This window comes from Silene latifolia, chromosome 4 (assembly GCF_048544455.1).
Source record: "Silene latifolia isolate original U9 population chromosome 4, ASM4854445v1, whole genome shotgun sequence".
Taxonomy (NCBI): Eukaryota; Viridiplantae; Streptophyta; class Magnoliopsida; order Caryophyllales; family Caryophyllaceae; genus Silene; species Silene latifolia.
Window position 1 is genome coordinate 70612759 of NC_133529.1, and position 17611 is coordinate 70630369.

The window sequence follows — 17611 nt, forward strand, 5'->3', positions numbered from 1 at the left end:
GACACCCCTAGACACCACTAGTTACAATAGAATCTTCATTTCAATACCCGTCCCTTGGGATCCGACCTTTACTTGCCTCTTTACTAATTGTAGAGTTGTTTGTGAAGTATAAATTGTGTTTTGTATCGACCATTGACCAACGACCACATATGCTTAATTGTGAACACGAAATGGACTCGATCAAAAATGGCGCCGTTCTTGGGACGGTGTTTAATTGATTTAAGATTTCTTTTATTGTTTTAGTTGTGTCTTTTTCACCTTGGGGAAGTAAAACTCCTCAAGGTTTGTTCTAATTGTTTTCGAGTTGTTTGATATTTTGCATGTCTAGAAGGTTACAAAGAGATTTGTTACCTTTTGACCGTGAAATCGAGAGAACCTTGACGAATAATAGGAGACTTGTTAGGAGGAATTTGGGAGGTGTTGGTGAAGTTGTTCAACCCACTAGTGAGTTTGTCAATCCTTTCGCAATAGAAGGAGAAGAAAACCCATTAAACAATACCACACAAAATCCACCTACAATGCCTAAATTCTCGTCACACTCTATACCCACCGAGGAGGATTTACCAAATGGTACTCCTACCCCACAACATCTTACCGGAAACTTTATTGCCAAGTCCGCCTTCATTCAACTAGTTGAGAGGAGCCAATTCGGGGGAATGCCTAGTGAGGACCCTCATTCTCATATGGAAACCTTTTGCGATTATTGTGAAGCTATCTCTCAAACGGGTGTGACTCAAGACCAAATAAGATGGGTCTTATTTCCTTTTTCGTTAATCGGCACCGCAAAGCAATGGTTGAAGGGCCTTGATAAGGCCACCCTTGGAATAGATTCTTGGAAGAAGCTAGCTCTAGCTTTCTACAAAAAATTCTACCCACCGGAAAAGACCAATATGCTAAGAGCTCAAATTACGGGTTTTAAGCAAATGGATGAAGAATCTTTGTATGAAGCTTGGGAGCGGTTCAAAGGTATTTGTCGCTCATGTCCTCACCATGGACTTAGCGAATGGTTTTTAGTGCAACAATTTTGGAATGGTTTATATGAAGATTCTAGGAACATTCTCAATATGGGATCAAATGGAATGTTCACCGAAGTTGATGACAATCAAACATGGAACAAGATTGAGGAAATGGCGGTCCATAATTCACAATATAGTAGGCCTCGCAAGGCTACTAGAGGAGGAAAGTATGAAGTGGACACCGTTACTCAATTGGGTGCTCAACTTAGTGCTCACATTGACACAATCAACTTGAAGTTTGAACAAGCTATGGCTAGACTTGAGGAAAGCTCAAAATCATCAAAGCATCATGGCAATGCCATGACGGCATCCTCATCAATCCCAAGCGGGATATGTGAGAATTGTGGAACCTTGGGTCATGACTCAAGTGAGTGTAGGGGAACAACCGAACAAGTTAATGCTTTCCAAGCTTACAAAAGTGGTACCCCTTATTCAAATTTTTACAATGAAAACACCAAGTTCCATCCAAATCTCTCATACAAAAGCCAAAATGTCCAAAACCCTCAAACAACATACACTCCACCACCCATGAGAAATCAAAATCAAAGACCCTTTTACAATCAAAACCAAGGTTACCAAAATCAAAATCCATACAATCACCACAATGACCAAGGTTTTGATGTCCAAAAAGCGGTCCTCCAAATGCAAAAGAATCAACAAGAATTTTTCACCCAAATGCAAAAAGATAGCCAAGCAAAAGACACCACCATCAACAACATTCTAGCTCACACCAAGATGTTGGAAACACAATTGACCCAACTAGCATCTTCAAGCTCACAAAGACAAAAGGGGCAATTACCACCACAAAGTAATCCCCCTAGACATGAAACGGTTAGTGCCATTCACTTGAGAAGTGGTACAAGATATGAAGCACCGAAGAAGCAAGTTGAGGATGAAGTTGTGAGAGCTAGTGAGAATGAAGTTGTGGTGCAAGAAGGGGAATCATCAAAAGAAGAAAGCTCAAAGAAAAATGAAGACAAAGCCAAAGAAAAGGAGCCCATTGTGATTAGACTTCCTTTTCCAAGTCGTCAAGCCAAGCCTAAATTCGATGATCAACTTGGGAAGTTCATGGAGATTGTGAAGAACTTAGAAGTCTCAATTCCTTTCACGGAATTAATCAATCACGTTCCGGCCTATGCAAAGTACATGAAAGATATCCTCACAAAGAAGAAGTCGATCTGGAAACTTGAGACTATCGCCTTCACTAAGGTGAGTAGTGCAATACTTCAAGGGAGTTCACCTCCAAAGTTAAAGGATCCGGGAAGCTTCTCAATACCGTGTACCATTGGCGACACAACGATCAACAAAGCCTTATGTGATCTAGGGGCTAGTGTGAGTGTCATGCCGTACTCGGTAAGTAAAAGGTTGGGAATAGGAGAGCTTAAATGCACCAATATCACTCTTCAAATGGCCGATAGATCGACGAAGACACCATTAGGGATATGGGAAGATGTCCCCGTGCGGGTGGGAAGTTTTTCATCCCGGTGGACTTTGTCATTGTTGACATGGAGGAAGATTCCAACATTCCAATCATCTTAGGAAGACCTTTCCTACACACCGCGGGTGCGGTGATTGATGTGAAACATGGAGAGCTCACTCTAGAAGTGGGAGATGAAAGCATAACTTTTAATCTTGACAAGACCATGAGAGCTCCTCGTTTGCATGAGCCATGTTTCATGATTGATCATTATAGCCGAAAAGATGAAAAGAAGAAATCGGAACTCCAATGGAGAAAGAAAGTTGAAGATGCTCCATTCAAAGAGCAAGTGAATTTTGACAAGGAGAGCTTGCAAAGCTCATCAAAATCAACCAAGGAAGAAGATGATGGCCTCATTGGCCAAGAAAAGAAATTGGGAGAGTTGTCTCCATCTAAGCAAGAGATTTTCAATGATCAACTCAATGAAGTTTGTGGTCTTTGGGACGACGAATTTGAAGGGATCTTTAATCCCTACATTGGGCATGCCATCGATCATGATCAACAACAAGGGCCACGGTCTATTGAGGACCTCTACCATAACAATGAACAAGCTTTTGATTACTTCTTCAAGGTGTTGAGCAACATAAACAACACCTTGAACATGCCCCCTTGACATCTCATCAAGAATGAGAGTTTGGTGGAGTCCTCCTAAACCACCATTTGTAAATATTTCTAACTCCCTAACTTACATTTAATTTTTGTATTGCATTTTTGTCATTTTTGGATTTATTTTTACTTTGATCAAAATAATTGTCATGTAAGAGAGAAGTGAGGGAGGGACTAATGATTTTAATTGATGTGTAGTGCTTTACCTTAGTGTGGGGATGGCAATTGCCTAGGCTATTCATGCCTTAGTAGTGCCCCCGCAATGAAGAACACAAGATTTGAAAGAAAGAAAGAATGATAAGGGAATGCGTTGGTGCACGGATGGAACTGAATCCGTGTACACAAGGACCAATCCGAGCGGATTCCTAAGAATCCGCCCGTCTGAAGAAGATCCGAGCGTCCTGATGAGAAGACGCCCGTCTTGGGCTGAGCTGAAATTGCAAAAATTCTTGACTGTTGAAGAATCCGAGCGGATTTCTGGAAAGACGCCGTCTCACGTAATCCGTCCGTCTTTGAACAATCCGCCCGTCTTGCGGTGAAGAAAAACAAAGAAAAATCTCGGACAAGAATCCGTCCGTCCCGCACGAAATCCGCCCGTCTCATCTCGGAAGAATCCGAGCGGATTCCCAGAATCCGCCCGTCTTTAGGCGGGATTTTGAAATTTTGAAGTCGAGAATCCGCACGGATTGCGCCCAATCCGCACGGATTGTCCCTGTATCCTAAAATTGTCGAATTCTTTAAATACCCACCCCACCTTCATTCATTCATTCATTCATAAACACTACCCATAACATCAAAACCCTCATCCTCTCCATCTCAAAAACAAAAACCCTCAACAAAACTCACCAAAATCAAATCAAACCATCTTTCAAATAACAAATCAATCACTCCATCTTCATTAACAATCAAAACCAAGAACAAAATCTTCACCTTTGAGTCGATTTTTGTTCTCATAAAGGCAAAGCCTTTCACCTTCAAAATCGATTTGGGCATTCTACAAATTGAAGATTTTTGATCTTTTTCTTGGTTAGTTCATCAAATGGCAAGAACAAAGGGAGCAACAAAGGCACCAAAAGCAAAGGCTCCCTCTCAAAGGCAAAAAGCTCTACAAGCAAAGAAAGCTTTGGCAATGGTGGTATCAACACCAAGCTTGGTAGTGCAACAACAACAACAAATTCCTATGGAAGCATCACCCTCTACTCCGGTAATTAATCAACTCTTGCATTATCCGGAGGTAACATTCATTTCCGATTCCCATAGAAATACATTTGTCAAGTTTGCTATGAAACAAATTCAATCCACCAAATTCATATGCCAAGATGCTTTAGGGAAGTTGGGTGTTCTTGAACAAACAAGAGTCTTTTTCAATGCCATGGGTTTAAAGAAATTGTTTGAAATGAAGGAAGTAACATACCCCTCCCTTGTCTTGGAATTCTTAAGTTCTTTAAAAGTGACAAAAGTTGAGAATAGGGAAAATATTGAGTTTCGTCTAGCTAACACTAGTAGACGCATTACCTTTCCGGAATTGGGTGCAATTTTGGGTCTTAGCGATGAACATAAATTTTATAAGCAATATGGGAAGTATGATCCCGAGCCTCTTTGGGAGGCAATCTCCGGAAAGAAATTTGAAGATTTTAAAGCTTGTCGTGCTCTTTTGGTCCATCATCCGGGCATAAGAATATGGCACAAAGTTGTGGGAAATACCATAATTGCTAGGAAAGACACCAATCATTTCACGGGACTCGATTTTATTCTCCTTGAATCAACTTTGAATATTGGAAGAATTCACACCAAGCCTTACAATTCTTTGAGGCTATTGGTTGATAGATGGCTCCATATAGATAGTGGGAAGAAGGGTCAAACCGTTATTGTTAATGGCGGCCTTGTCACGGTCCTAGCCAAGCACTTTGATCCTAATTTCAATAAGGATAGCAAGTACAAGGCTAAGGATGGTGGCCATCTTATTGATATGTCCATCTTGATTAACAAGTTTAAGTGGGTTGCTCACAATCCCCTTGATACCAAGTATGGGTGGCTTACTAGTGAGGCTCGATCATTCACTTTACCCGCAAAGATTTGCCGTCTTAGTGTCCACCGGACCAACTATTTACTTCCCCTATCCGAAGAAGCCGAGTACATCATTCAACAACAAAAGGGTGATCATGAAACTCCCTCCTCTTCCATTGTTATACCGCCTTACCCCTTTGTGTATGAAGAGTTCAAACCGCAAGGAGTTGAAATTGGAAAAGATTATGTCACTCTTCTTATGCAAGCCATGCACAAGCAAGCTTATGAAGATCGGAAGAATGCATATTTGGCTCAATATCCTCCCCTCCTACATCTAGCTAGGCAAGGACTCCTTGATCCATCTTGTCCTTTGCCTAGTTGGGCGGATAGAGAAGCCTTATTTCCGGGTGCATCAAGGGACGTGGTAGAAGACAATGAGGTTGTTGGAAATGATGAGGAGATTGATGACAACATTGAGGAAGAAGCAAGTGGAGATGAAGAAAGAGATGGTGAAGATGGTGAAGATGATGGTGAAGAAAGCAAGGAAGAAAGTGATAAGGAAAGTGGCAATGTGACCACTTCTCATGAGGGAAGTGGTGATGATAATAGCATGATGGAAGACTAGCCTTGGAGACTCCTACACTCCCATGGTTTGTCTATATCTCTTTGTATTTTGTTTCATTTTGATCATTGTTGGTTTAGTCCTAGCAACACCATAGGACTCACACCTCGGTTCCATTGAGGTGTTCTTTCTTTATTGTTCCCATTTTTGAAAATCCAAAATGACAATCTAGTTTCATGCATAGCATAGTGTGTGCATGAACTCCCCCATGCTTTGACATTAGCAATAGTGTCTTATTTGGTTTGGGGAAGTTAATGCATACACAACGGGAGGTAATCTAAATTATCCTCTCCGTCATAACAAAAACCATGCATCATGTAGTATAGCTTAGTGTAGAATTGCATTTAGTATAGAAATCATGCATCATCTTTGCATAATTTCCATCATTTTGGCCATTGAGGACAATGCCCATATTAGTGTGGGGATGGGAATTCTAACACTTAACTTTTATTCAAAAACCATAAAAATTGAAAAAAATTCAAAAAATCATAAAAATTTGAAAAATTGAAAAACCAAAAACAAGTTCATTTCCTTTGTATATATTGTCTTGTATATATTGTGTTTGTTCATCCTTGTTCACTTTGATTGACTACGCCACATCCGAGACATGAGGATATTGAAGACCGCATGGTATGATCTTTCCAATCTCCTTTTTCCTCTTTATGTTAATGACTATGTGGCTTTATTTTGATTGATGCGGTAAAACAATGTGAACTTAGGATTGCATTTAGTTTATATGTCATATTAGTTGGTAGAATCATTTGCATTAGGATGTTTATATGCTAGTTGCATCATGGCATGTAGTTGCATGTTAGAAAATTTTGCGAAACCGTCTATTTGGGAAGCTTGACAAGTGTATATAGGCCCTAGTAGATGCTTTTTATTCTTAAGACTTTGCTTGTTAGAATGCTTGTAAAACACCCTAGGATGTGTCATGCTAGTATCCTTTGACCCATGGATTAAGGCCTAGTCAAGAGTACCTTGTGGTGTGATAACTCCTTGGCTACCGTTTATTCCAAGGTGACCCTTGAAACCATGCATACTTCCATCATTCATCCATGTTCTACCATATATTTTTGTCATCAAGGGGAATGGGCACAAAAAGAAATCAATTTGAGTTCAAAGAAATGAAAAGTGAAAGAAAGTTTGCAAAAATGCATCAAAAGAAAAGAGGAGCAAAATAAACTCCTAAAGCTTCAAATACAAGGCACCCTCGTTACTAATTGGGGTGACTTTGAAAATGTTCAAAAAGAAATGCAAAAAAAAAAAAAAAAAAAAGTTGTCAAGTATTGAAAAGCCAAAAATCAAAAAAGAAATGGCAAAAAAAAGAAAGTGTTCTCAAATGTTATATGCCACAAGAAATTGGGGGGAAAACAAAAATGAAAGCAAACTCCCAAAGTGAAACTCAAATATCTATCGATCCCTTTATCCATCATATCCATTTTTGTGCATGGTAGAGAGGGGACGACCCTTCTTCTTGTCTAGGCAAGAGGGGGAATTCCGCGATCCTCCAGTGTTTCTAACACCATAGGGAGTCTACTCTTGACAAAAGCATTTAACGATTGAGGACAAAGGTACCCTAGCTTGACACATTTTGGAGGTGATTTATTGGTATCCTTCTAGGCTTAGTAGTTTGAACAAATTGCATCTATGAAGGATTGTGTACCCTTGAATTGCTTCCCTTGTAGATAATTTCCGCCACTTAGATGAGGAAAGTGGCTATTCTTTTTGTAGATGCATCCATTATGTGTTTTTGTGTGCTTAATGTTTGGATGTGTCGCCATTTTGGCAAGACCCACCTTGCCTTGCAAGAAGGCATCCTACCTCATGGTTGTCTTGTTGTGAGTTGAAGGGGCGGAGTGAGACCCGCTAATTGTCTCATATCGGCTATTATTATTAGGTTAGGTTAGTATTGGTCCTAGTCTTTGTCACCTCTTTACTCGGGACGAGCAAAGGTTTGGTTTGGGGATATTTGATGTGACCATAATTGGCGCATATTTAGCCCCCCGAATTACCATTGTTTTCATGCTTTTTAGTGCCTATTTGGGTCATTTCTTATCTTTAGTTCTTTGTTTTGCATATTCTTTGAGATTTTGATCCCTTGGTAGGAAAGGAGTAAGAATCTTGCATTTTCATGGCAAAACAAGGCTAAATTGATCATATTCAATGACCAAGCATCAAGGAGAGACAAGACTAGAAGGCCTTTGTACATAGCATAGTAGAAGAGAAATGTTGAGAAAAGGATCCTTGAGTCCCCAAGGGAATCCCCAAGGAATTCATGAAGAAAAGGGAAGAAAAGAAGAAGAAAGATCTTGACAAACAATCCGAACGGATCGTACACAATCCGTCCGTCCGTCCAAGCCCAATCCGAGCGTCCCGCAAAGGAATCCGCTCGGATTCCCCATCGCCAATCCGAGCGTCTTGCCCAAGAATCCGCTCGGATTCTCACCAGATCCGGCCGTCCCGACTCCCATCCGCACGGATTGCGGCAAAGACAAAGACGTTTTCATTCTTCTAGCAACGATAAGAGAAGCCCTTCTCTCGGAGAATCCCGGAGTCTCCTTGCTCAACTTAAAAAGTGTAATTACTAGTTTAGCCCTTAGTTAACCCTAATGCATCCTCCCTAATTTTCACTATAAATACCCCATTAGTCTAATTAGAGGAGCATGTTCTTCTTATCAATAATTAGTGTAGTTAATATCAATCAAATCTCTCTTCAATATTGTAATCAAATATTAATCAAGTTTTAATCCAAGTTTTAGTTCTTTAATCTCTCTCTTGTTCTTACTTTATTTTGGGTAATTGAAGATTATTTGGGTTATTATTGGGAGATTGACAACCTCTCAATCTAGGATTCAAGTACTTCTATTATTCTTGCTTTATTATTGGAATCATTAGTAGGTATAATCTCTTAATCCCTTTTTAATTATTGCTAATTACTTTCATTTATTCATCATGTTTCATTATGTTAGTATGATTGAGAACCTTTCTAGCATGATCAATATGATAATGAGTGAGTAGTCTCTTAGCTAGGGTTTAATGGGTGATTAGGGAAACCAACATGGGGAATGATTCATGCTTAAATTAATATGCTTTCATATCTTATTTGCTTGCTTGTTTTGATCTTAATACATGCACATGTTATATTTGATGAAATGCTAAGCCTATGAATCCTTGCATTTACTATCATCTTCTATCCTTTCAACTTGACTTGTAAGACATAACCCAACTCGAGTCTTGTTAGACCATGCATGTGTTAAGTAGGGAAGATTAAGTCGACTTGTAGGTGTTGTACAATCCAAGAGATTCGGCTCCGGGACCCAAACTTTCCTAGGATTGTAAGATATAACCCAACTCAATCCATCACAACAATAATTGCTTGCTTATAGTTTGAGAACATGTTTGTATGATCATATCCCATGATTCCCCCATGAACCCATGACACCCTAGTGCTTTTAATCAATTGTTTACACCCCTTATTTTATTTACCTTGTTAGTTTATTTTCATTGCTATCTTAGTTTAGTAACCTTCTACATCAACCCAATTTGTGACACCCCTAGACACCACTAGTTACAATAGAATCTTCATTTCAATACCCGTCCCTTGGGATCCGACCTTTACTTGCCTCTTTACTAATTGTAGAGTTGTTTGTGAAGTATAAATTGTGTTTTGTATCGACCATTGACCAACGACCACATATGCTTAATTGTGAACACGAAATGGACTCGATCAGACTTCCAACCAGGTTGACGTTGGTATGTTCGGTTAGGGAGCAACGAACTCCAAATTCTTGGGGTCCTAAATGAACTCCGTAGGGATAAACATTGAGCAAGGCTCTCTGGAAAACAAATTAGTGAGAGCGCTGCATCGGGATTATGAGGATCTTTAAAAGATCTGTGTGACATTTATTTGAAAATCGACACTCGCTGGGGAGTTAGAAACTTCTCAGGACTCGCCGGGGATATGAATTGTCGCTCGTTGGGAGGTAGCGTATGTCATGTAATCGTCAGGGTTAAAGCCCTTGGAGTTGACGGGTCCGCGTTTGTTGGGAAGAATCCAGTACTCAGTTGAAGTGCGTTCTTCTTCTCAAGATTATCTGCATGGTTAGTGACCACACATATCCGCAGTCGCATAGACAAGCACGTAGCATGTAAGCATATAAGCACATAAGCATGTAAGTAATTAGCACGTAATATCTCGCGTGAGGGGAAATAAGAGTTTTGAAAGTTGTGAAGTTTAATATTGAATCTTGTTGCTTGTAGATCCGTGATTTGATAGATTGGAGACACGTGTCCGTTGTGACATTGACTCACATAGACGCATACTGACAGACTGACAAACAGGATGTCGTGAACGTGATGCAAATTCAGTATCGACACGACACAGAGTTGACTCTGACAAACTTTGCACATGTAAGTGCAACTCCTTAGCCAATGATGTGAAAATAATTAGCGCATATTTAGCCCCCGAATTAGCCTTGTTCCCATGCTTTTTAGTGCATATTTGGGTCATTTCTTATCTTTAGTTCTTTGTTTTGCATATTCTTTGAGATTTTGATCCCTTGGTAGGAAAGGAGTAAGAATCTTGCATTTTCATGGCAAAACGAGACTAAATTGATCGAATTCAATGACCAAGCATCAAGGAGAGACAAGATTAGAAGGCCTTTGTACATATTATAGTAGAAGAGCAATGTTGAGAAAGGATCCTTGAGTCCCCAAGGAAATCCCCAAGGAATTTATGAAGAAAAGGGAAGAAAAGAAGAAGATGTCTTGCTGAGTGACAATCCGTGCGGATTGTCACCAATTTGGCCGTCCCCCAGCTGCACAATCCGTGCGGCTTTGCTCGAATCCGCTCGGATTCCACCTCCACAATCCGCCCGGATTCCCTCGAATCTGCTCGGACCCCATCACCAGAATCCGCCCGTCCCGACCTTATTCCGCCCGGATTCCCGGGCGACGTGATTTCCTCTTCTCAAGCTACGAAGAAAGAAGCCCTTCCTTGAAAAATAAAGGCTCCTCCTTGCTCAATCTAAAAAGTGTAATTACTAGTTTAGCCCTTAGTTAACCCTAATGCATCCTCCCTAATTTCCACTATAAATACCCCATTAGTCTAATTAGAGGAGCATGTTCTTCTTATCAATAATTAGAGTAGTTAATATCAATATCAAATCTCTCTTTAGTATTGTAATCAACAATTAATCAAGTTCTAATACAAGTTTTATTTCCTTAATCTCTCTTTTGTTCATCCTTTATTTTGGGTAATTGAAGATTATTTGGGTTATTGTTGGGAGATTGACAACCTCTCAATCAAGCATTCAAGTACTTCTTTTATCTTTGCTTTATTATTGGAATCATTAGTAGGTATAATCTCTTAATCTCTTTTTAATTATTGTTAATTACTTTCATTTATTCATCATGTTTCTTATTGTTGGTATGATTGACAACCTTGCTAGCATGATCAACATGATAATGAGTGAGTAGTCTCTTAGCTAGGGTTAAATGGGTGATTAGGGGAAACCAAGATGGGGAATGATTCATGCTTAAATTAATATGCTTTCATATTTTATTTGCTTGCTTGTTTTGATCTCAACTCATGCACATGTTATGTTTGATGAAATGCTAAGCCTATGAATCCTTGCATTTACCACCATCACCTATCTTTTCAATGAGACTTGTAAGACATAACGCAACTCGAGTCTCATTAGACCATGCATGTTGTTGAGTAGGGAAGATTAAGTCGACTTGTAGGTGTTGTACAATCTAATCGATTCGCTAGGGACCCAAACTTTCCTAGGATTGTAAGATATAACCCAACTCAATCCATCACAACAATAATTACTTGCTTATAATTTGAGAACATGTTTGTATGATCATATCCCATGATTCCCCTATGATCCCATGACACCCTAGTGCTTTTAATCAATTGTTTACATCTCTTTAATTCATCTTGCTTGTTTATTTTCATTGCTAATTTAGTTTAGTGACCTTCTACATCAACCCAATTTGTGACACCCCTTAGACACCACTAGTTGCAATAGAAATCTCATTTCAACTCCCGTCCCTTGGGATCCGACCTTTACTTGCCTCTTTACTAATTGTAGAGTTGTTTGTGAAATTATAAATTGTGTTTTGATTCGACCGTGACCTAACGACCACATCTTTAATTGTGAACACGAAACGGACTCGATCAAAAATGGCGCCGTTGCCGGGGACGGTGTTTACTTGATTTAGATTTCTTTTTATTGTTAATTAGTTGTGTCTTTCTTCGCCTTGGGGAAGTAAAACCCCTCAAGGTTTGCTCTAATCGTTTTCAAGTTGTTTGATATTTTGCGAGATGGATTTCATAGATTGTTTTGTATAGGACCACTTGAGTATCCCTTGCTTCAAGGATCCCATGCAAGCATTGGAAGCCTTGGAAGCAAGTGAGGCTAAGAGCATGTATTGGGAGTTGGAGGTGGATCTCTTTGAGGCCGCTCTAGCTAATAAGGAACTTACTCGTGCACAATCCGAATTAGTGCATAATATTCTAGTGGAAGCATGTCAACCCATAGAGGATGAGCAATCCATCCTAGAGGATATTTTACAAGCCCAAGAGCAAGAGGAACCCATCATGGCATTTGAATATGATGAGGTTGATGAAAGTGAAGTTGAGTATGCTATGAGAATGGAATGTCTAATGGAGATGGAGCAAATTCTCAATAAAACTCCAAAGGAGGAAAGTAAGGTACAAACTCCTACTTTGAAACCCCTTCCCCCAAATTTGAAATATGCTTACCTTGATGAATCAAAGACCAAACCCGTGATTGTTAATGATAGACTTGATGATGACCAATTGGGAAAGTTGCTTGATGTGTTGAAACAACATGAGAATATTTTGTCAACAAAAAGGATATATAGATAATAGTCTAGATGACCTTAAGGGGATAAGTCCCAACTTTTGCATGCATAGAATTCATCTAGAGGAAGACCATAGACCTACCATTCAACCCCAAAGAAGATTGAACCCCCACATGCAAGAAGTTGTCAAAGGAGAAGTCATGAAATTACTTGATGCGGGAATCATATATCCCATATCGGATTCTTTGTGGGTTAGCCCCGTCCAAGTGGTACCTAAGAAAGGAGGTACTACGGTAGTGACAAATGAAAAGAATGAATTAATACCCACAAGAATGATCACCGGTTGGCGTATGTGCATTGTGTAACACCCCTATATCCAGAGGAGCCTGAACTAGGCCTTCCTTAGCATATCAGGGCGTTACCATCTCGGTTGCCCGAGGAAAGTAGTTACCAAACGTCAATAAAAGAACTATTAAGTTATATTACAAATGATTTCAACCAAAATACGATGCAAAGGTACAACTCAAAGACTACTCACTATGACCATCATATCTCGTGAAGACTCCTCCCCGCCCGGACTTCAGCTATCACCAACATCAACACCTACTAAGACCGACTGCTCACCATAAGGGATCACGGCAGACACATAACAAACAAACAACCAAACAAGGTCAGTACTGAGATAAGGTAAGACAATGGCAACTGAAATCAACCATACAAATAATACTACTTGTCCCAACCACAATCACAACAATCCAACCAACTCTGTCACTGACTGTCCACTGGACCAGTCCTGCCAGAGGGGGACCGCAGCCGTTCCCACCTAAGCCCCGCTCATCTTACCGAGCGATAACCCTGTCCATTAATGTGCACATCCCCTTCCGTGGCGGGTTCCACGAAGGGCGAAACTAGGGCGTGAAGCCACTCCCGCAAGTGACCCTCACTACCGAGAACGCATCTCGAGAACCATCAACAGCAATCACAACCACAATCACAACACAACACAATTACTATATCGAACAACCACAATACTACCACAACGACCGACACACTAGACCATCTAAAGAAACTGAGTAGGCGAACCTACCTTTAAGCAACCGCAACCAATCCACGCCGACAGACAACATATCCAGCGACCAAGCAAAGCCAATAACCACCATACAAACATCTATTACTAACAAGCAAACCCTAACTATAGAGACAAAGGCACGGATGATGACTATGACATACCTATTAGGGAGGAACTCAGCAAAAGACCGCTACCCGACTCAAGAGACGCTCTCCTAAGGCACAAGAATCTTCACAAAGGTTTCCATGGAGGTTTTGACGTGAAGGGAAGGGAAAGAGGCGACTGAAGGATAGGAGAAAAGTGGCGGAAGTGATTTGCGGATTTAACAAAACGCGATATAAAACCCTCGCTGAAAACCCGACAGTCGATCGAGTACCCAACATACTCGATCGAGTAACCCCCTACTCGATCGAGTAACCTAGCTACTCGATCGAGTAGCCTCTACTCTATCGAGTACCACTCTTAACACGCACCCCAAGATGGTTTTGGCATACTTTCCTAAGATTACTCCCGCTCCCAAGGACAGTCAATGATGGTCAAAGGGTCCCTAAAAGGGCGGGTATTACAGTCTTCCCCCCTTAAAAAGAACTTCGTCCCTGAAGTTCAACTCACCTCTCCCGCTCACGACACGGAACCAACACAATCTCACCAACCTTCCCGGTCAAACCATTATCTCTTGGCAACACCATTCCCCCCCATGCCATGTCATCGTCATCACCGTCTATACCTTATACCTAAAGACTCTTACCACTATCACGCAAGCATTATCACCGTTAACTGTCACTCTACATGTATGCATCAATTCTTACTAATGATTAAGTATCAAACATTGACTTTGCCATATGAGCCAACGCAAACAACCATCGGTCATCGTGTGACAACAATTTATCAACCCGAAACGTATCTCATATTGACCTCATGCTGTACAATTAACACCGCCGAGTTACTTAACTTATTCTTTTACGGCGCAGCGTGCCGGAATAAAACTATTTATGACATACATTCTATTACTTCTACTACAACGCACTACTCACTCCACAAACCGAGGTACCCAATTACGCTTCATACAAGTAAGTTTCGAAAATTTTGCAATTAAACAACAAAACCTTCTAAGTAAACAAACCTTCTAAGTAAACAAAGCATAATTTCGAAATCACCCTTTTTTTTTCGCGATAATTTTCGCGACATTACTCTTCCCCCCTTAAAAGGAACTTCGTCCCCGAAGTTCACCACTAAAATTATAGCACATACTACCTATTAATTGCATCAAAACATTAACGAACCCATATTAGTTGTTATGGACATTACTCACTAACTATACACTTGTTAAATTAAAAATCATACACTCGCCACCGAAATGACTAGTCACCATTGATAACACATATTAATATGGTATGCACAACTGTACGAGAGGTTACAACTCCGATAAATAGGTCGTAATGGGGCGTATGCAATATTAAAGTAACAAGAAATTATTACCGCCTTACTAATTGTGACAAACACGCTTATAAAACTTCAAACACGACTTCCAACACATGAAATTAACAGTTCAAAGGTGTTACTACGCACTAATAACCACATTAAACATTAAACTTGCCGTTATAAAACAATTGAACATTTTTAATTTTCAAAACCTCCTGTAACAGTGCTACTCGATCGAGTATGTAGCGGTACTCGATCGAGTGCCATGCTACTCGATCGAGTGTCTTGGCTACTCGATCGAGTAGCCTACAGGTCAGAAACGTTTTTTCTCATTTCATCCTGTAGCTACTCGATAGAGTACGGGGTACTCTGTCGAGTACCTACAGGCCAATTCCTCATAAAACCTGTCACGAGTTAACACCCATGCGCATATTTGTCATATAAAACCGTCACATAAGGCGGGACGACTCCCGACTTCTAATATCCCGAAAATAGGTTAGAATATCAAATCCGGCCTTATGGCCAATCATACAAATCCAACTAAGTCTCCATAATAAAAGGAAACGACTACCAAAGTCTAACAGCAATATCATCATCTGACATCAACTACTATCAACAAAGATAAGAACGAGGAGTATCACTCCTCCTGCTGCTGCTGCTGCTGCTCGAACATCACCTCATCATTACCACCACCACCTCCAGCCATACCCGCACCCGATGAACCCACCCCCGCATCACCTCCCCGCTCCCGCTCCCGGCCCACGTACCATGGAGTCAAGCCACCGTAAGGGAAGGACTGAGGTGCCCCCCACGTCGACTGGTCCACCCCGTAGGAATGGAAAACCCCTAAGTAGTCCCCGACTCCACTCCACCAAACCGGGTGGGGTCCCTCGGTCCCTATCCCCTGAGTGTAGGCTATCTCGTGCATGTTCCGGAGTGTCAAGGTAGATGACACTCTCTCCGGAAGTAATCGGATCGCGTCTCGGGGTGTCGAGGTAAGGGTAGCATGGGAAAGCTGCCGCTGGCGCTTGTGGTGCTACTGGCTGTGGCCTAGTCTCCGAGGCCCTCTCCCTCACTCGACGGGGTCCCCTCACCACTCTGGGTCTCTCCACCACCTGAACTCCCTCATTCTCACCCTTCGTCGGCTCCGGCATCTCCACAAGGATGGTACCGTCGATGAGATAGGTCTGTAGCTGGCGGGGTCCGTCATCATCCTCCTCCTCCTCCTCATCGGAGTCCACCGTCATCACGCGTCGGCTCCAAGGGCTCCGTGGGTGGGAGGTGCTCAGGAGCTGGAATCTTCATCCAACTCATCCCATACACCCTCCATGCTAGGCTGCCGTCAACCAAAGTCCTCAACCATTTCAGGTCGAGATAGTATTCACGATCCATGGTAGGCACTGGGGTAGCTAGAGGCACGTACGCCGAAGAAGCCTCAAAGGAGGTTAGCTTTTCAGCTAACCGAGTGGCAATAGCACCACAACTCAGGTACCGGGAAGAGGAAGAAGCCATCAAGGCAAGGGCAGCACAGACTATAGAAGGAGCATTAAAGACCACTTTCCTGGCCCGCTCCGGGTTGAGGTAAGACATTAGAAGTAAGACCTCATGATTGTTCAATTTACTGATATCCTTTCGGTCATAGAGGAGGTTCGAAAGAGAACGGAGAAAGATCCTCAAGGTAATATGCTGAACATCATTAATCAGCATGTTGCTCGAGGTGGGAGCTTGATTCCCGTCAAAGGCATTAGGCAGACGCCGCACTCACCTGGAATGTCGGTGATGGAGTCCTTGGGAGGCTTGGCCAACCCAAGGTGAGAGGCAAACAATTCCATGGTCAGCAAAAACCGGTATTCATCAATCTAAACTCGAAATCGACACTGGGTCATAATTAAAAGAGCTCATGAACTCCAAGGTAAGAAAAGGGTAAGTATGCTTCCTCAGCCTATACAAACCCGTAAAACCCAAGGTCTCAAATATGTGACGGACATCCGTCTCTATCTCCAACTCCTCTAACACACTGGTGTCTATACACTTTGTAGGTCTCATTTTGCGTTTTTGTAAGGCTACAAAACGCTCTCTTTGCTTGAAGTCAACAAAAAAACAATCGTAGGGTATTCGGGAAGCTGCGGGTACCACAGGTCCACTTCCTTCCCCTAGCTCAGGTGGGTTACCCCTCCCCCGTTTACTTTGGCGGGTTCCAAGGTTCAGTCTTGGCATCTGCTTTAGGTATAAGTTCAAACAATTTGTATAAAACATGTAGGCATATACTTCATACAATTTGAATTCTATATACTTAGCAAGTTCACTAACTCATCAACCAGTTCAATATTTGAAGCTCATAAATCATGCCATTAAACTTAGATGCTCAGCTAAGTACACACATTCCATCAATAGTTTCCTCAATTTTTAACATATAGTCTCAGTTTTTAGCCACTTATAAACCGCAATTACGAAAATTTGGCATGTGAACACATATTCTCAGCAATTCGAATATCCTAGCATGCTTCTAAAGGTCGTTCCATACACATTCTAATCACATGTTACTAATTCACGAG

The 17611-nt window shown here is 41.3% G+C and overlaps 1 non-coding gene across 1 annotated transcript; it reads right to left on the reverse strand.

The window, feature by feature from the left end:
- Positions 1-890: 890 nt before the first annotated feature.
- Positions 891-997, reverse strand: LOC141654200 (small nucleolar RNA R71). Its single transcript, XR_012547764.1, has one exon. It is a non-coding gene; the product is annotated as a small nucleolar RNA R71 (small nucleolar RNA).
- Between the last annotated feature and the right edge of the window lie 16614 nt (positions 998-17611).